Consider the following 20,922-nt stretch of genomic DNA (forward strand, 5'->3'; position numbering starts at 1 on the left):
TTCATTTTTTACTCATAAACTCTCTACACTAGAACCGTTCAACTGGGCCCCACTACACACTAGTCATAACATGAAATGCTTATTAGATGTTCTCACAAACAGGGTTCCATGGCCAAATAAGTTCAAGAAACACTGCATTATGTATCCTCTCTCTTGAAGAGTCACAAGGCACGTCAACTCAAAGGCTCTGAATACTAATCTGCAGTAAAGAAATGCATTTCACTTTAGCCATCATTCTGTCAAGGATCCTTTTTTCAACATTCTGTCAAGGATTTTTTTTTTCAACGCCAGAGAACATTTATTATATTATACAAGAAATAACAGTCGATGAAACAGCTTAGGAAACACTTCTCTAAACTGCGATTACAGATTTTGGTGGAATGAAAAGATTATAGGCAACTCTACTCTGACCACCTTCCAAAATGGTTGGAGTTTTACCCACATTATGGCATTTCCCTTTTAATTTAGTCCTACTGAAAATGACATTAAATATCACCATAAATAGCAATCCTCTGCTTCCCAAATTACTGCCAACCAAGTGTGCTTTGCTTTTTAAAAAGGCCACAACTTTGTCAGCTGATAATGAGCAAATTCTAAGGTACTTACCTTTCAGGGCACAGTAATAATTTTTAAGACAGTTAAAAATGACAAAGATGTTCAAGTGTGCAGATTGTATGTACTTTCACTTTCCTCTTTTAAATGAACAGATCATACCAGTAGTGAGGGGATATGTTTTTTTAACACTAGGCAAAAAATCTCACTTCATATAGATCACTGGACAATGTGCAGCTTGAGGGAAGGGTTAGCAATAATAGAAATTATGAAAACCTTCAGTACAGTAGTCCTCTCTTACCTACAGAAGATATATTCCACAAGCCCCCCACCCCCTGTCCAGTGGATGCCTGAAACTGAGGACACTACTGAACCCTATATACACTATGTTTCTTCCTATACGTACATACCTATGATGAAGTTTAATTTATAAATTAGGCACAGTACAGATCAACATCGATAACTAATAATAAAATAGAACAATTCATAGCAATATACTATTATGTGAATGTGACCTCTCTCTCTCTCTCTCAAAATCTTTCTGCGCTCACCCTTCTTGTGATGATGTAAGATGATAAAAGGCCTGTGTGAGGGGATGAAGTAAGGGGAATGACAGGCATTGAGATGTGGCATACTGATCTTCTGACAATAATCAGAAGGAGGAGCAGAACCTGTTTCTGGATCACAGTTGACTATGGGTAACTGAAACCACAGAAAGCGAAACCGCAGAGAATGGGTGGGACTGCTGTAACTGATAGATTTAAGCCAATGACATCATACAAAATATTCTATAATCCAATATCATTTCCTATGAGTCACTGAAGCATTTATTGAAGCACTGCTCAAGATCACTATTTACAGTTCATACCCATGAATGTACTTTAAGATTAATTTTTGAATCTGATCTAACAACATACTATTGATTTTAAGTGAAAAGTATGCATCTAAATAGGACACCTTATTATATACCTTGGACATGAAGATCTGAACCTCTGAGTTAAACTTATTCTACTAGAAACATTCAAAAGCAAAAAAAAAAAAAAAAAAGAAAAGAAACATTCAAAATCAAAGGTTAGCCTAATCCCTCTCTCTAAACTGCACCTGAAGTTTATCTATTAAAAAGTTCTCGTTGTATAAAAGTATACTGAATTTAGAAGTAAAGTAACCTATCAAAAGACAGGTAAGGACTTTTTTTTTTTTTTTTTAGGACTGTCTTTTTAAAAATTCTTCACACTCAACGTGGGGCTTGAACCCACAATCCCAAGATCAAGAGTCGCACACTCCACCAACTGAGTCAGTTAGGTGACCCCAAACAAGTAAACCAAACAGACTTAAACCAAAATAGAAAACACAACTCTCATGCTGAAAATGAGTACAGATCAACATCTGTTATCAGGTAATCACTGCTAAAACATGGAGAAGTGTGGGAAGGGTGCAGCAAATTTTGCAACCTGGCAAAAATTTCTGCAGGCAGAGAGATTTTTCCTGAACCATTCCACAATGTTGTCTTCCTGCTTACTTCAGAGAAAATGCTGCCCAGGTGACTACAAACCAAACTGACGGTCCTGCCTCAACTGACAATTTCTACAACTGGAAAATGTTTTAAAGGACTATAATGCAACTCTCTTTCTGGACTGAAGGATAACACTGGTTGTTCTGATTTCAATAAGTATTGCCATTTAGCAAATATGGGAAAGTTCTCATCTCCTCAAAGTCATTAGCACTCAGAACCTGGGGATTAACAGAGCAATCAGGAGACAAGCTAATCCTGAAATAAATGGTCCTACTACTTTGTATGTTTATAAATATAAACTAGTAATAATATGGACCCACCATAAATCAGCTTCTAAACCACAACAATACAACTAAATTAGGTTATTTCTTTCATGCCAAGTGGTTGCTTCCACCATGTAGAAATCTTACTGTATATAAAAGAGTAGATCATTTTTACAAAAGGCCTCCTCATTAGGGAAGCTCTAACAGGCTGAAAGGACAGATTTTATGCTGTTCTAAAAAGTGATGTGTCCTCTCACATATTAAGGTCCACTTGGTGACAGGCACCCACCATATGCTACTATATTCATTTTTCATAACTACTCTGTAAGACAAGTAGCATTACCACTACTTTACAGAGCAAGAAACTAAGGCTCAAACAGGCTAAGAATCTGACCCCCAGCTCACACTAGAGGGTAAATGCACTGCAGACAGAATTCTTTCCCAGGTCTGACTCCAGCATCAGCAACTACACTACCCCCACCTAACAGCACTTTTTGGCCAAAGTACTTTAAATCCATTTCCTCCTACAATTAATCTCCTTAAATTATGTTAGGTGCTTTCGGTCTCTGGGAAAATACTAAAATGACCTTGTAGCCTTTCTAACTAGTCACCACACACGCATGAAAAACTGAATAAACAAAATGAAAAGAGAGACTGAAAGACATCAGATAATTCACAATCAGTCTGCTTTGAGCACAAGAAACTGAATGGAAAAGAACAACTTGCTGGCTAAGGAATGTTCTTCCTAGGTTGTATGCCTGAGGCTGGAATGAACCTCAAGAAGGTCATCTGTGACCTTAATAATGTCTTTTGCCATTCTCCCTCCTATGAATGAGGCAAACTTGTCAAAAGGTGCCTTAAAGTCATCTCTATCATCATCAGTGTTTCCACAGAAGAGGCAATATTGTCCAAAGGAATGAACACTGGTCTGGGAATCCAGTAATCTGGGTTAGACCCGGCTCTCCCCTTGCAGAGTCAAGTGACCTTGTCAAGGTCACCACAGTCTAGGGCCTCAGTACAAAGCACTTACTTGCCTGAAAGAAATTAAAAATCACTTCCTGATCCAAGATGCAAGCATTTTTTCTTTTCTCCTAATAATTTATGGTGCCAAGAGAACACAGTGTTTGGGGCACCTGGGTAGCTTAGTTGGTTAAGCGTCTGACTCTTGATTTCAGCTCAGGTCATGGTCTCAGGGTCATGGGATTGGGCTCCATGTCAGCTCCATGCTCAGTGCAGAGTCTGAGATTCTCTCTCTCCTTATCCCTCTGTGCACCCCATGCTCTCTCTATATGTATATATATAAAAAAAAAATCTTAAAAAAAAAAATTCTCTCCCTCACCCTTCCCCACCTTGTACATTTACACTCTCTAAAAAGAAAGAAAGAAAGAAAGAAAGAAAGAAAGAAAGAAAGAAAGAAAGAAAGAAAGAAAAAAGAAAAAGAGAACCCAGTATTGAAGAGTAAAGGTTCCACAAATTTTATAAGAGTTAAAAGTTATAGGGGCACCTGGGTGGCTCAGTTGGTTAAGTGTCTGTCTTCAGCTCAGGTCATGATCCCAGGGTCCTGGGATCGAGCCCCACACCCAGCCTCATGGGCTCTCCGTTCAGTAGGGCTTCTGCTTCTCCCTGTCTGCCATCCTCTCTCTCTTGCTCTCAAATAAAAATAAGTAAAATCTGGGGATCCCTGAGTGGCTCAGCGGTTTAGCGCCTGCCTTTGGCCCAGGGCACGATCCTGAAGTCCCGGGATCGAGTCCCACACCAGGCTCCCTGCATGGAGCCTGCTTCTCCCTCTGCCTGTGTCTCTGCCTCTCTCTATGTCTATCGTGAATAAATAAATAAAATCTTAAAAAAAAAAAAAAAGTAAAATCTTAAAAAAAAAAAAAAAAAAGAATTAAGAGTTACAGACCTATGCTTGAATCTAGGCTCTGCCACCTTGTGTGATATTGAACAAATTACTTAACTCCTTTCCTTTAGGTGTGAACCTAAAACTGCAGGTGGTAATAGGATCTACCACACAGCATGTGCAGATAATATATATAACACGTTTATACCCTAGCTGATGCAATGTAAGACTTAATTAAAGGTAGTAACTATATCATTCCTGAGTTTGATTCATAGATTTTTAGTGGTTCAGTATCTTTGAACTAAGAGAGATGTGAATTTCAAAATTGCCTCCAAGACACCTAGCATCAGCTCCTCACTTCACTTTGCCTCTACTCTCTAAATGGGGTAAGAAACCCTGTATCTTTTCTAGTACAATGAGTCAGTTTTGACCAAATGGAAAATATGTACACATAAATGAGATAATAATAACCTGTTATAACGATTCAGATAACAAGACATGGACACAGTCTGTTAAGTATTAAACATTAGTGTGAGTCTACTTAGATGGCAAAGTTGATGTTCTCAAGTTTTTACCATAAATTCAGACCTCCTGTGAGTTCAAGACTTCTAGTATGGTCAATTCCAGATGTTAACAAGGCCCAGCAACTGGCCATGGGTGCAAGGAGCAAATGGGAATGAAGGCGATCACTGGTGTTAAAGAGCAGATAGTTAAGAAAGGCTTGCTGAATAAAAAGCAAGTATGTGTATGCTTGTTTTTGCAACCTTGTCTGGATGCCCTAATATTCTTCATATTTGGCTACCTTAATGACTGAGTCAAAGGAAGGTGAGATGACCAAGGTACAAAATGCATGGCAAGCCCTATTTCCTCTTGTTCTTTTGACTCTAACTTCCACACTGCAATGTAATTGTTAATTGCAAATAAAAGAGAGGAGATCCTCACCTAATTGTATCAAGTAGCAAAGCAACTCAAACTTCCAATTCGTCTCCCCTTGAAACTTGAATTAAAGATTTCCATACAAATACTAGAACTGCAAATAATTTTTTATATCCAGGCTTACTTTTACACATCATTCAGAATAAGTATATAACAGAATCACTATTCCATGGTTTGAAGAAGGCACTAGGCTTCTGGATAGATCCCAGTGTTTGGAGACTACGATTCTAAAGAACTAGTGATATTTGAAAAAGCTTCCAAATGAGTTCTTTATACACTTGGTAGTTCCTCACTCCTTGGCATTAATCACTTCCATATATAGAAGGATTATGTCAGCAATTTTCTGAAGCCTGATTTTATTTTAAAGAATGCAGATTCTTAAACTTTCTGTACATACTTTTCCCTAGTATCTACCTGGCTTCAGAAAAACTCCAACAGTTTACTTTGTAAATCTTTCTCTACACAACAGAAAACAAGAGATATGATTTAAATATCCAGCTGGGGATCCCTGGGTGGCGCAGTGGTTTGGCGCCTGCCTTTGGCCCAGGGCGCGATCCTGGAGACCCGGGATCGAATCCCACATCGGGCTCCCGGTGCATGGAGCCTGCTTCTCCCTCTGCCTGTGTCTCTGCCTCTCTCTCTCTCTCTCTCTCTCTCTCTGTGTGGCTATCATAAATAAATAAAAATTAAAAAAAAAAATATCCAGCTGAAGAACCTATATTCTATCTGGTTCCTATTCCGTGGTCTGAATCATTGAAACACTACAAAAAATTGTTTATATTCTCCCCATTCAATACAGTCCTGACACCCATCAATCAAAGAAAGATGATTCACTTTGAAATATAACGCTATCTGAAGTTTGACTAGTCAGGTTTATATGGACAGCACAACATAGCACTTAAAACTACAGGCTTTGGCAACAGACAACTTGGATCAGAATTCCAGTTCAACCACCGAGTGACACTGTATAAGCTACATAACCTCTCTGATCCTCAACTTTATCATCTGCAATATGGGAATGATAATGCCTACCTAACAGAACAGGGTGGTAAATGTGCTCTAAAATGTCAATTCCATTCCTCTACTACTTTCTCTTTCTCTCTTGAAAATTTTGTTGCATTCACATAAAACTGACCAAATTTGAAAACCAGAGAAGTTTCTTGAAGCTGGTATGAAAACAGAAGTATAACATTCATCTAAAGCTAGAAAGGATCATCTAACATAGACGAAGAAAAACAAATTAGGAAACACAGAGGTTTAACACAAATGTGTTTCCATGATCCCCTAACCATGGGAAGAGCAAATACAGAACAATTCATTACAATAAAATGGAAAGTGATAAAATACCCCAGCTGACTCTAACAGCTCTTCGACTAGAACAAAAGTTTGGTGAAACACAAACTAGAAAGTGTTGACAAGTCCTGTAACTCATGACAAGATGCAAGAAAATGATGTACTAGTTTATTTTCCTTCTAAGCTGCTTCTTTACTTATTTTTAAAGATTTTATTTATTTATTCATGAGAGACACAGAGAGAGAGAGGCAGAGACACAGGCAGAGGGAGAAGCAGGCTCCATGCAGGGAGCCCGACCTGGGACCTGATCCCAGGACTCCGGGGGTCAGGCCCTAAGCCAAAGGCAGACACTCAACCGCTGAGCCACCCAGATGCCATAAGCTGCTTATTTAAATAATAATAATTGCACACAAATGTGGGTATACTTTTTCAGCATATACATATAAAAATAATAATAATTATAATTATAATTCAAGGGTCCAGGATCTCTGTTAAGCTCTCTTCCACTAAAGAGGAACCTAACAATATCTATTCAACAAATAAATGCCAAGTAACTAATATCTACTAGCAAGTGTAGCTTTAGAATCTCAGCCCTGACGTGTATGCTTCCTAAGGCAGGAAAACTTCATATATCAATACCTCAAAATCAACTGCATGGTCCTGAGACCCAATCATCTATAATTCCCAAGTCTGAAAATGTTCCCCCAAAATGCTTTGCACTTCTCATTCCTAAGTATCTGTCACTACTTAATGCTGTGCCTCTTAAGGCTTGGCGGCATTCAGTAAAGACCCGGCGCACTGACTCAACGGGATCCCTTTCTCAGGCTGGTTCTGTTTAGTTTTCTCCTGATATCACATCCCAGATCCGGTGGTTAACTGAAACCTCGCTTTCAAGGCTGGCACTCTCCGACAAAATCCCTGATCTGATCCTTTTATTTTTTTATTTTTTATTGGAATTCAATTTGCCAACATATAGCATAACACCCAGCGCTCATCCCATCAAGTGCCCCTCTGATCTGATCCTATCGCTTCGATCCGTCCCTAACGCCCTGATGCCCTTTCCTCCTACACCAATGCCCTCAGATCTAGCTAGCATCCGTGGACATCGAGCTCGCTCACAAATTGGGTTCGACTCCAGTGTATCTTAACCATAAGAAAACAAACCGATGATGATCAGAGAGGGGGCAGGTCAGGGGATGAGGATCAAGGGATACACTTGGGAGCGGAGCACTGGGTGATGCATGGAATTGTTGAATCACTACCCTGTGCACCTGAAACTAAAATAACACTCTATGTTAACGATGCTCGATTTAAAAAATAAAAATAAAGATAAAAAAAAAGTCCAGGTCTAGCTCTCCCGGCTCTAGCAACACACTCTCAGCCCTTGACCCCGGTTTCGGTGTTTCCAAGCCTTGCATCCTTGGGGCTTGTACGGCCCTATAAGAGGCCACGCAGGTTCCACGGAGGTACCTCTGGAGTTAGGGGCGCGCCCCACCCCGGGCCGTGCACAGTACCTGCAGGACCCTCACCTTGTCTTCCCCCTTAAGGGGTCCAGGCCCGCCCCCAGCCTCAACCCCGCGGCCGCACCGGAGGGGGTCACCCCCGGCCGCCCGAGCCCGAGCCGGAGCCCGAGCCCGAGCCCGAGCCCGAGCCCGAGCCGCGCGCATCCCTGCAGCCTCCGATCGCTTCCTCACCCCCCAGGCCGGAGCCGGCGCGACCAATAAGGTGCCAGGTCCGCGGCCTCCCCGCCACCGACCAATCACGAGCGAGCCCCCCCGCAGTCGCCTTCCGCCAATGGGAGAAAGCCCGCGGGCCGGGCCGACGAGGCGCGCGGACCCCAGGAGCGCGGCGGCGGCGACAGCGGCGGGCCCGGCGAGGACACAACATGGCGGCGGCCAGGCCGGACCGAACTACGGCAGCGGCCGCGAGAGGAAGCGAGGTCTCCGCCGAGGGCGGGAAGCGCTGCCCCTCCCCCCCGCCGCCGCCGCCGCTCGCCGCTCCCCTTCCCTCCCCGCGGACACGCTCCCGCACACTCACACGCCTCTGCTCAGGAGTCCAGGGAAGACCGGGAGCCGCCCCCGCGCTCCTGCGGAGGCCTGGGCTCGGCGGAGGGGAGGGGGAAGCGTGCGTCACGGAGAACGGAGCGCGCGCGAAGCGCGGGCACAAACAAGATGGCGGCCACGCCGTTTGCACCGTCTCCCCCCTTCCCCTCCCCCCTCCCCCCTCCCCCCTGCCCCCCCGCGCCTGGACTCCCTGGGTCTCGAAATGCGCAGAAGCTGACTTGTGTGAAGTCTCGCGAGAATTAGGAAGGGGCGACGACCTGGGGAGGCGGAGCGAGATCAGCGGGCCTTCTGGCCCCGCCCCCTCCTAGGGGCCCGGAGGCGTTGCCTGGTGACCGCCGCGGGGCGTTCTGCGCCTCCGGACCTGTGATTCGGAGTGCACGCTTGAGTGTTAAATACGGTTTTTCTTTTTGGGGTGGGGGTAAATTTGGGAGAAAAGAGCCGGGGTACGCAGGACCGCATGGGGATGCCAGATTCCGTGCGCTGCTGCTGGAGAAGATAGCTACCAGTACCATAAAAGGAGATTTAACACCAAAACTGCAAAATGCTATATTCCAGGGTAAAGAACAGCACCTCCCAAGACGTAGCCTTCCGTCGACTTAGACATTTCTTTTCTCATTTGAATGCAGTTTAGAATTTCTATCTAAACTATTTTCTATTGAAAAAATAAATAAATAAACTATTTTCTGTTGAAAACCCATTACAATGAACATACGTGTTTTTCATACCTTCTGTCTTCAGTCTCCACAACCAGGTCGTCCCAAGGCATTAGTATTACTGTCTTAAAGATAAAACTGATGCTCAGAAGGGTTAAGGAACTTGACCAAAGCCCCACAGCTAGCAAGTGTCAAAGCTCAATTTTTTAAAATTTCTTTTTATTGGAGTTCAGTTTGCCAACATGTAGCATAACACCCAGTGCTCATTCCCATCAAGTCAATTTGAGTAGCTTCGAAATCTGTAGATGAATTAATCTACACTGAGCCAATGGGTTAGGTGTAAGCGCAGAGTGAAGCGAAACTGCACTTGCTGGTGGTTACCTTGACTTTTTATAAAGGATCTCTGAGCCTTTCTGAGACTTGGATTGCAGGAGCCTTCAACAATATAATCAACACTGTTGTTATTTCCTTCCTTTGAGGGTATGACTCTGGTGGGAAAGGTGTTCAGAATACCGGAATAGCCCTTGACTTGGATTCAGGAAAATTGTTTTCAAAATCCAACCTGAATAAATCTCACTTCAGGCTCTCCATAAATATTTGATGAGTGAATGAACAGAACCTAACCAGCTATAAGACACCTGACTTCACTGAGTCTCAGTTTCATCTGTAAAATGATCTAATTCCTGCCTCCTTGGAGTGTTGGGGAGATTGAATGAAATAGGGTAAAGGAAAGTGCTTTGCAAATTGCAGAAGTGTCATAAAGAAGTTGGCGATAATGATACTTTTCAGACATGAGAAATAGCATTAAAAATTTCAAAACAGACTCAAAATAAATAGTATGTTAAGATAGTAGAAAGATAAGGGTGCGTGGGTGGCTCAGTAGGTTAAGCGTCTGCCTTCTGCTGAGGTCCTGATCTCAGGGTCCTGGGATCAAGCCCGGTGGGGCTCCCTGCTCAGCGGAGAGTCAGTCTGCTTCTCCCTCTCCTCCCCCTCCCTCACTCATGCTCCCTCTCTCAAATAAATAAAATATTTAAAAAAAGGAAAAAATGAGCTTAGCTAATGAGAGAAAGCTAAGTGAAGCTCTAAAATACTGAGTTAATTATTACATATACTTTGTTACAAAAGATATAAAAATGTGTAGCCATCAGCATAAATTAGCATTATCCACTATTACTGTTATAATTAAGTATTGACACCACATAGGGGCTGCAGTCAGTTTCCCTGCAAGAGTCTGGAAATCAGGTTCCCCTCAGAATTAAACGAGTAAGAATTAACATAGGGGAAATAAAAGGTGATCATAAACGTACTTAACAACAAGCGGTGTTCAAGCATTTATCTAGCAGATTTGAAGTTCATAAAGTTGTGGAGATACCTTTCTGTGCTAGGTATTAACCCTTTCGTAGCTAATGTGTGAAGAGTATGTCCCAAGGACTCCCAGGGGAGAGGAGCTGTCAGGAGGCTTGGGGTAGCAGGTATTTATCAGCTACTATGAAACTATTTCAATGTTTTAATAGTTAATATAATATGCCAGACATACTGGTTCATACAGACTGAATATTATCAATATTGTAGACTATTATCAATATTCTCTGCCCCTGCCTTTCTGAAATCCCACCTATCTAATCTGTCCCTAGAAGATTATACTTCTCACCTAATGTCATCACATTTGGCATTATTTTGATCAATGAAATATGAGTAGAAATGGCATGAGCCTCTTCTGACCAGAAATATATGGGCCATATAATGATTCCTCCATATTATTTTTCATCTGCCATGAGAGCAGCATGTCCCAAATAGAACTGCTTCTCCAGTGTTGGTCCCAGAATGAAGATGTGCAGAGCCACAGCTGATGTACATGACATGTAATGTAAGGTGAGCAAGAAATAAACCTTTGTTGTTGTAAGCCACTGAAATTGGTTTAGTTGTTTGTTACTGCAGCATAACCTAGCTAGCCTATGCTGACTAATAAAACCTTAAAATTAGCTATCCATGGTGGTAAGCCAAGATTTTATGTACAATCATGATCAAAAAAAACAAACCAAACTCTGATCTAGGTCATACGAGAGAAATCTCAAGAAGGCAGATGTGATTGTAATTTAATAAATGGATGCCTAATCAGTCTTATCAACTGTTTGTTCTGTATCCTATTTGGAAAGCGATTTTGTGAACCAAAGGGCTTAATCAGCTATGACAGCCCAAAACAAGGGAGTCCAGAGGCGAGAATTAGCATTGCCTTTTTAAGTCCTGCCTTGGTCAAGCCCACCTAAGTATTAGCATTTCCTTTTCCATGTCATCCCTACAGTGGGTGAGAATATCTCAGGCTGCCTGAGCTAAGAAATGCTTCTTAAGATCAACATGCTTCCCTGCTGTGATTCTAGACTCACCCCGCAAATGACTTAACTTGGGACAGAATTTAGTGATCTGCCACTGGGAGGATCTGTTCTTTTGATCATTACATCTTTCATTGTAAATCAACCTATTGGCTTCTGGCTTACATAACCATCAGTTTCTGTGAATTTAGTGGATACAAGAGCCCCCATGAGATGGTTCCACTCTGCTTACTATTAAAATCGGGCTTCTGAATTTGCAAGGCTAGAAACCAGTTCTGGGATTCCTTAAGGTTATAAATTCCTTAAGGTTATAGCTCTCTAGTAGAGGAACGTGTCTAGAGGGCCAACTAGACTACCCTCAGCCATACCTCTCTATCTCATTGTGTACTAAAAGAAAAGCAGTAACTGTTAAAGACAGACATAATTCACAAGCTGTGGGAGTTCAAAAAAGAGAGCAATTACTTCTAGTTAGTATGGAAGGGTGGGAGGAGAAAGATTGGCAAGGATGTGATCTTTGGGTCTTGAAAAAAAGTAGAACTAGGGGAAGAGCATGCCCTGAATAGGTAGTCACTGGAGCAAATACAGGAAACAGGAGATCAATTGGGGAAATACAGAGTAACAGGAAAAGGAAGAATCATCTGGAAAGTTATATACGGTCAGATTAAGGCTCTTGGGTTTTATTTTCTGCTAAGGAGAGATAGTATGGAAGCTTAAGGTTTTGCATGTTTTACCTCTTCAGCCATTTTTAAGCATACATTTCCTTGGCATTAAGTACATTCACATTGTTATGTAAATATCAGCACTGTCCATCTCCAGAATTGTTTCATTGTCCCCTGCTGAAACTCTCTATACCCATCAAACAATAATTCTCCATTCTCCATTCTCCCTTCCTCCAGCTCCTGGTAACACTGTTCTCTGTCTCTTTGAATTTGACTATTCTAGGTATCTCATATAAGTGGAATCATTCAGTACTTGTCCTTTTGTGTCTGGCTTATTTCACTTAGCATAATATATTCAAGGTTCATCCATGTCATACCAAAATTTCATTTCTTTTTATGGCTGAATATTATTATTTTGTTATGTGTATATAGCACATTTTATTTATTCATTTATCCAGCAATGGATATTTGTTTTTTTCCATCCTTTGGGTACTGTGAATAATGCTGGCTATGAGTATTGGTGTACAAATATCTGAGTCCTTGCTTTCATTACTTTGTGGTATATACCTAGAAGTGAAATTGCTGGATCATATGGTAAGTCTATGTTTAATTATTTGAGGAGATGCCATACTGTTTCCCACCATGGCTACACCATTTTATGTTCCCAGTGATAGAAATTTTTACAAAATGAGGGATTGACATGATGAGAACTGTAGTTACAGACAATGTGGCAGAGATGATAAGATGGAATGGGATTGCAAAATGACCATGGGAGACCTCCACAGTAGTTCAGGCAAGATGCAATGAGTTCCTGAACACATCAGGAATGAGAATGGAGGGAAGAGGTACAAATGCAGAGGATATTGCCAAGGTAGGATTGGAAGGACTTGACTATTGATTGGCTATTTCGGGAGCAAGGGGAGATGGTATCAAAAGATGTTTAATAAGACTTCCAGGTTTCACAGTCGGGAGGATGGTAGTCTCCAGATGAAGACTTCTGGACAGGGATCCCTGGGTGGCGCAGCGGTTTGGCGCCTGCCTTTGGCCCAGGGCGCGATCCTGGAGACCCAGGATCGAATCCCACGTCGGGATCCCGGTGCATGGAGCCTGCTTCTCCCTCTGCCTGTGTCTCTGCCTCTCTCTCTCTCTCTCTCTGTGTGACTATCATAAATAAATAAATAAATAAATAAATAAATAAATAAATAAATAAAAATTAAAAAAAAAAAAAAGACTTCTGGACTTTTCCAGAGCATGGAGAAATCATGAGTTCAGCTTGGAACATGTAGAGTTTGAATTACAAATGAGATATTGTAAGCTGTAAGATGGACATTGTCTTACCTGATCAACACCTTTGCTCCTTCAACTGGTAGTGGCACTCTACTTTTTATTCTTCATTTAGATTGTAGAACCGTCCTTCTTATCTACATGTAATGCTGGGCTGAGAGGATATGTGACCATGAGAATACACTTTTCACTCTCCAACTGGGAGAAATTTAATTCAGCAGCAGCCCAGGTATGCAGCTCTGAAATCCATCACCCCTCACTCCTAAAGCCTCCTCTCCCTAGGCTGGTCCTGACCACTGACAGCCCAGCAGGAATTTTAGGACAGGTTTCTTTCCAGCATAAATGATACTCTTCTGATGGGCCACTTAGGCTCAAGGACCCTTAGTGGCCTTGCCAAACTCTCCCTAGATCTGCACTGCAGTCTAAGACCCTTCCACCTAGAACTCTTTCCTTCTCCTTAGGATCTGATCTGCATCATTGTCTGATGGTCCTCTCCTCAGTCTCTCTCAGCTCCTACCCCATTTTCTCTCACAGGTATTGTTCATCCTTGTATTTAATCCTGTTTTGATCCCTGATTTTCTGAGGATCTGAACTGGCATGAGGGGAAGGAGGATGAGATATTTCCTTCCACAGCATATCTTCCACGTCCCATCAGCCATAGGGATAGGCATATGACCCAGTCTGACTGATAATGAACCATACTATTTTGGAATGATGGAAATGTTTTATTTATTTATTTATTTATTTATTTATTTATTTATTTATTTTATTTAAAGATTTATTTTTTATTTATTTATGATAGACATTGAGAGAGAGAGAGAGAGAGAGAGAGAGAGGCAGAGGGAGAAGCAGGCTCCACACCGGGTGCCTGATGCGGGACTCGATCCCGGGACTCCAGGATCGCGCCCTGGGCCAAAGGCAGGCACGAAACCGCTGAGCCACCCAGGGATCCCTTATTTATTTTTTAAGATTGATTGAGGGATGCCTGGGTGGCTCAGCAGTTGAATGTCTGCCTTCGGCTCAGGTTGTGAGTCCTGGGATCAAGTCCTGCATTGGACTCCTGGCACGGAGCCTGCTTCTTCTCCCTCTGCCTATGTCTCTGCCTCTCCTGTGTGTCTTTCATGAATAAATAAATTTTTAAACTCTTAAAAAAAAAAAGATAGATTGATTTTAGAGAGCGTGCAAGTAGGGAGAGGGGTAGTAAGCGAGGGAGAAAGAGAATCTTAAGCAGACTTCTCGCTGAGCCCAGAGCCCAATGTGCGGCTCAATCTCACAAAGCTAAGATCATGACCTGAGCTGAAATCAAGAATCGGACACTTAGGGGATCCATGGGTGGCGCAGCGGTTTGGCGCCTGCCTTTGGCCCAGGGCGCGATCCTGGAGACCTGGGATTGAATCCCACGTCGGGCTCCCGGTGCATGGAGCCTGCTTCACCCTCTGCCTCTCTCTCTCTCTCTCTCTCTCTCTCTCTCTGTGTGTGTGTGTGTGACTATCATAAATAAATAAAAAAAAAATAAAAAAATAAAGGAATCGGACACTTAACTGACTGACCCACTAAGGCAAGCCAGAAATGTTTTCTATTTATGCTGTTCCGTATAGTAGGCACCAGTCACATGTAACCATTTAGCACTTGAGGACAGGTAGTACAACTAAGAAACTGAATTTTTATTTTACTTTATTTTCATTTCAACTTAAATAGCTACATACATTTAATCACTACATGCTGGACAGCACAAATCTAGACTACTAGTCTGCTTGGGAAGGCAGTATGGAATGTTAGCTAAAGCATGTGCTTTGGAGTCAGCCTACTCTGGGTTCAGGTCCCAACTGTACTTCTTAGTGATATAAATTGAACACGTATTAACCCTTTCAAGCTGTAGAAGTTAAAGATACAAAGAACAGGAAATGATATGTAGTACCAGAAAAAGAGAAAGAGGCAAAAGATCTGCAAAGGCACAAAAAGTCTATTGAATTTGGCAATTAGGAGACTGAGTGGATTAAGACAGAAAAGTATTAAAAATGTGATGGGGTGAAAGCCAGACCCGCAATGTACTTGTCTTTTGGACATCTGCTATTTTTCTTTCCTCTAGAGGGGGATCCCAGGCAGGGAGAGATAAGGAACACAAAAATTTTCTCTTAATCCTAGTGGCTTGTGGAGAGCTGAGAACTGAAAGGCGTGTCCTGAAAGTAGGGCTCCAAAGTCAATCCAGAAAAACAGAATCAAACACCATCAGTCATTAGGTGTGGAGCCAAAGATTGGGTTGCCTAGACTAAGGAAGCCACAAGGAGTGAACATCTCATACATATCCCCTCATTACATGACTCTTATTGTGTGACTAGACTTGCATCCTTCAAGGTTCAGAGCCTTATTCATCTTGATATCTCCAACATCTAGTAAGTTCCCAGCACCACAGTAGGTGCTTAACTAACTACTATAGAATGAATGAGTACAAGTAAGCCAGTTCACTCCCTAATGCATGCTAGACACTCTATAAATGTTAATTACATTATCAGAGAGAAAAAAACTATAGTACGAAGGTGCCAAGGAATCTTTTCTTGGCTTGGAAACTATTGGTAAGGTCTTTAGCATATTGCCTGGCACAGAGGAATTGCTCAACAAGTGGTCACTATGGTAATTATTATTAGTAGGTGGGGGGAGGTAAGGTTTTATGTAAGGATAGGAGAAGACCTTAATAATAATAACAGCTAACATGTATTGGTTTCATTTAATCCATAAGCCAACTTGATAAGGTTTTATTAGACCAATTTTACAGATGAGAAAACTTAAGAGATGTAATTTATCCAAAGTTAGCCAGTTCAGGAATGTTAGAGCTATACTGAACCTGAGCTTATATGACTCCAAACTCCAGGCTTTCCCAACAAAAGAGCCAAGGGAGCAAGATTCCCCAAAGAGGAGTTTAAGGAAGGCAGTTCTTGGATCAAAATTCACTTGTGATTTCTATCTGTTCACATAAATTGCAATGTCTTATTCTCCCTTCCACGTCTACTACTTGCCTTCTTGACAGGGTCCTCGTCCCTTCCACTGAGTTTACCTCTAGGCCACACTTCTACTTCCTATCCCATTCAACCATATCTACTCGGGGTTGACTTAAGGAAGTGGCAGTTGAAATGAAGCCAAAATGGGCTTTTTATTTATTGGTTTGTTTTTGGTTTTAAGAAGAGAGACTTGAGCAGTTTAATAAACTAAACATTCCAGTAGACAGGCAGAAATTGGCAATGCAGAAGAGGGTATCTACAGAGGTAAGTTCTTGGTGTCCTTACCTCAGGTTGGGGAGAGATTGGCCTCTGAGACCTGGGACACTGTGACTTTCCTTCAGAGCAAAGGAAGACAGAGAATATGGGTACAAAAGCAGGAAAGTTAGTAAAGGTTAGAATGCTTAAAATCAAGACTTAAATTTGACAGCAATTGATGATGGCATGGTACAGGGTAATGTTTCTCATATTGCAGGTCATACCCATTAGTAGATCATGAAATAATTTAAAGCTTGCAGCCAGCTTTATTTAAAAATGGAATAGAGGGACGCCTGGGTGGCTCAGTAGTCGGGTGTCTGCCTTCAGCTCAGGGTGTGATCCCGGGGTCCAGGATTGAATCCCACATTGGGCTCCTTGTGGGGAGCCAGCTTCTCCCTCTGCCTGTGTCTCTGCCTCTCTCTGTGTGTCTCTCATGAATAAATAAATAAAATATTTTTAAAAATGGAATGGAATTGAAAATTTGAATTAATTGCACATAGCAGGATAAATACAGTGAAAACTTGTGAAACTTTATTTTGGTTTTTTATACAGCTATGTGTGTTCTGGTCACACTGTACAATTGGTTTCTTATTATTGAGCGTACAATAAAAAATGTTTAAAAGCTACTGGTTTAGGATGTGACCATGGGAAAAGTGGCTGATTCCTAGGACTTTCTCTTCTAGATTTTTCCATGATGCTCATAAATTGATCTTGCTGGGATGCCTAAGTGGCTCAGTGGTTGAGTGCCTGCCTTCAGCCCAGGGCGTTATCCTGGAGTTCCAGGATTAAGTCCCACATCGGGCTCCCTGTGAGGAGCCTGCCTCTCCCTCTGCCTGTGTCTTCGTTTTCTCTTTGTGTCTCTCATGAATAAATAAATAAAAATCTTTTAAATAAATAAATAGGTCTTGCTTTGTGGCACAAGACTGATCAACTATGCCAGAGCTTCATAAGCAGAGGACACGGCCGGTTACATATGTGCCCCCAAATTAATCTCCTAGTCATCAGGCTACTCTTTCTTCCTTGTTTCTGCTTCCCTTATTGCCCCAAGATGAGTGCCAACATCTCCCAAGGCCTCCCTGCTCCCTCATTCACGGTTAGCAAAGAACATGGCAGCCTTCTCAGCCAAAATCCTGAGATTCCCCTCTGATTGGACTGGCTGATTCATATGACCACCCTGAACCAATCATTCTTGCCACTGACTGGCTTCCTGGAAACACATAGATCCTGGAAAGTAATGAGGCAATCAACTAATGTCCAATACATATGGCCCTAACGTGCCAAAATGAGCTGTAAGTTGCATTATCACTTTTTTTTTTTTTTTTTTTTTTTGCATTAGCACTTGTGCTGGTCATTTGCCTGTTGCTCTAGCCTTTCCAGGCTCTGCTTTGTACTGGAGGGTGCTGGGCCCTGAAAACTACATTTCCCAGACTCCCTTCACCAGCTGGCTTCCTGTCAGATTCGGTGAATGGGAAGTACAGGTGAGAAATTGTATAGGTGGAGATGGTACGGCAGTGGGACGGGCAAAGTCATTTTCTCTTTGCATCCACTGGAGACTCTGGCAGCAGCTGGTGGTGATGGGCTCAGAGATGTTCAGCGTTTCCAGCAGTGGTGGGTTACTGCCGCAGGATCCAGCAGTGTCGGTGGTAGTGGAGGGGCAGCAGTGGGTACCTGCAGGCTCCAGCGACCTCTGGCAGTTCTGCTAGAAGCATCATTTCAAAAACTAAGCTCCCAGCTTAGTTTCTGTGAGCAGCAAATGCACTTCTGGATCCAATAACACTCTTCCATTTGGTCTTCCAAGCCTAGGGGTGATAGAAGCTTCCTGCAACTCTTAATCTCTAGGCAGCCTCACCTTACCCTTTTGCTCCTTCAAACCAACAAGTTTCTAACCAGTTCTCTAGAATAATGCCCTATGTTTAAAATTTCAAGGACATTTTCTGTTTTCTTGTCTTTACCTCGACATATTGTTATCCGGGCCATTGGATAGGCCAACTCCCTTGACTAATTTCCAAGTTGTGCTGTTTGCAGTTGCTGGGGTGGATGAAGCCACAAGAAGAGCGCACTACACTCTCCAGGGGGCGCTGGGGAAAGAGCAAAGGCAGACCCTGGAAAAAGCCCAGATGAAGCTTTACTCCCATTGCTTCCTTACCTAACTGTAACTATTAGAACGTACTGTTATCTCCCAGGATAACTTGAGTCCCTGTTGCGATTGGGAGGGATGGGCTCACCTTGACCAAGTGGGAGTGCAGCACTGAGTGTAGTTGGCAAGGGTCCCTAAACAGGGGCCAGGACAGGGTGTCCTTGCTGCAGAGTAGAGTTTAGGAAGGGGGGATGGGCAGGAATGATTACCTCTGCTTCCTCTTTTTCAGAGGTGCTGGTGGGAGGGTGGACCTATGGTTCTCAACCTTTCCTGTCCTCCCTTCCATGAAGTACTCTGTAATCAAACCAAGAAAACTGACTCTTCCACTAGCATTCATCCTTGCCAGTATGTAAGGAACTGTTTCTAAATGTTTACATCTAACCTTCTGGGGGTTCCTGGTGCTAGCCTAGCACAGTTTTGCACTGTGGGGCAGCAAAGTCTCTATAGGGACTGGAGGGGTAAGATCATGAATGATTCCTGGATGCCTTAAAAGGGCAGCAGTGCCAAGAATACCACTTTTCTCAGGGGTCCCTTGCCGTGGCCAGCAGTGTTTTTTGCAAGGCAATGTTAGGCAAGTCCTGCTTAAGTGTGATCTGTGATTGAAAACTTTCTAGATCCAACTCAGCCATCTTCTGCTCTGTGATCCTGGGCAAGCCACTTAATCAAGCTCAGTCTCAATATTTTCATTTATTTTAAAAGCAGTGGAGGGATAATTTTTTCTAAGTTTTTAAAAATAAATAGTTTTAAGGGAGTGGATGGGATGGGGGAAATGATAGGTATTATCCTTTACATTCTCCTTCTTGCCTATTCTCCCTGGGTTTCTTTTCTTTCTCTCTTTTTTTTTTCCTCCCTGGGTTTCTGTGAGTATCAAATAAGACAAGCATGAAAATGCTCTGAAAAGTACAAAGCACCATACAAAAGCAAGGAAGTATTATTATCAACATAGTTGTTAGCTTAGAAAGATGGAGGCAGGGCCCAGGCTGAGAGCCAAACAGCTGGAAGGCAGGAAATCTTAACACCAAAGAAGGAAACTTTCTTTGTTCAAAATCTTCCTGGAGTGGCACTTTCTTTGGAGCAGACCTGGCACTGGACTCCTCTGAAATGCTGAAGTGGGTCCAGGAAAGTGTTAAGGGGGTAGGTAGGACATTCAGCAGCCAAAGACACTGGAGAAACACCAGCCCTGGTTTCTCAGTTCCTTTATGAGCCAACAAAGGATGCAGTGGACAGAGGGGAGGCGGGCTGTATCAGCAGGACTCGGGTTCAAAGTCAGGTGTGTGTGTTGGATCCTCCTACAGGCTCTTTAACCAGTTACCAAGCTATTTTGGGAGCCGGGATGTCATGGCACTCTGTACCTAATACTGAACTCAGTTGCCAGCAACCTAAAATCCATTCTCTCTACATGATGTTCAAAGCAAACATTGATCTGGAGAAGACCATAGAGATGGTCTAGTCAGACTGAGGTGCAGAGAGGGACAGAGATTGACCAAGACGACAAGCGGAATCAGGCTCATTGGGCTGCAAGGTACAGAAATCTGCCCAATCTAGCTCAAACATAAAGGATTTTCTTACAAGGACTGGAATTGAAATGCTACCAGGAACAAGGCAGCTCTAGGACTCACTGTTCTATTCAACTTCTCTCTCCTGACACCCTCCCCTATCTCTGCACAGGGCTGCTCCTTTTTCTTCTACCAAGTAACCGGCTCCTGCTGCTTCTTGGTCTCTCCCCCCTCTTATCTTGGCTTGCACATGGCTCTCCTGGCCAAGGCTCGTTTGTCTCTGACCTCCCTACTCCAACTCCCTCTGCTACCTGACAGTTTCTTTCTGTTCCTTGGTTCAAGAGAGCCTCTAATTGGCCTGTCTCCGATTGTTGTGGTAGGCCATTAGTTAAAGGTCACCAGCTAATATGTGAAATGGTAACCCTTAGTTCTGGTGCTGGCCCCATTTGTTCAAGGCTAGAGGCCGAAGGGACCAAGTGGTCTAAAGCACAAGCCAAATAGGGTTTGTGGTCTGGGAAGCTCTTCTTCCAAGTGAATGTACGTTGCACTGGGCAGGCACTGTGCCATCACTGGGACCATGTGACTAGAGCCCAAGGCTCCAGATTTCCTTTTTCATAGAATTTGTCATTCCTTTATTTATGCAGCAGACATG

The 20,922-nt window shown here is 42.8% G+C and overlaps 1 protein-coding gene across 2 annotated transcripts in view; it reads right to left on the reverse strand.

Moving 5' to 3' along the window:
* The window catches only part of NFYC (nuclear transcription factor Y subunit gamma), a 67,418-nt gene extending 58,819 nt beyond the window's left edge, over window positions 1–8,599 (reverse strand). For both annotated transcript variants that reach the window (XM_072771706.1, XM_072771703.1), the window contains exon 1: window positions 8,435–8,599. The gene's annotated coding sequence lies outside the window, so the exon portion shown is untranslated. The remainder of the gene's footprint in view (window positions 1–8,434) is intronic.
* Window positions 8,600–20,922: the final 12,323 nt, after the last annotated feature.

The sequence above is a fragment of the Canis lupus genome, chromosome 13, assembly GCF_048164855.1.
Source record: "Canis lupus baileyi chromosome 13, mCanLup2.hap1, whole genome shotgun sequence".
Classification (NCBI taxonomy): domain Eukaryota; kingdom Metazoa; phylum Chordata; class Mammalia; order Carnivora; family Canidae; genus Canis; species Canis lupus.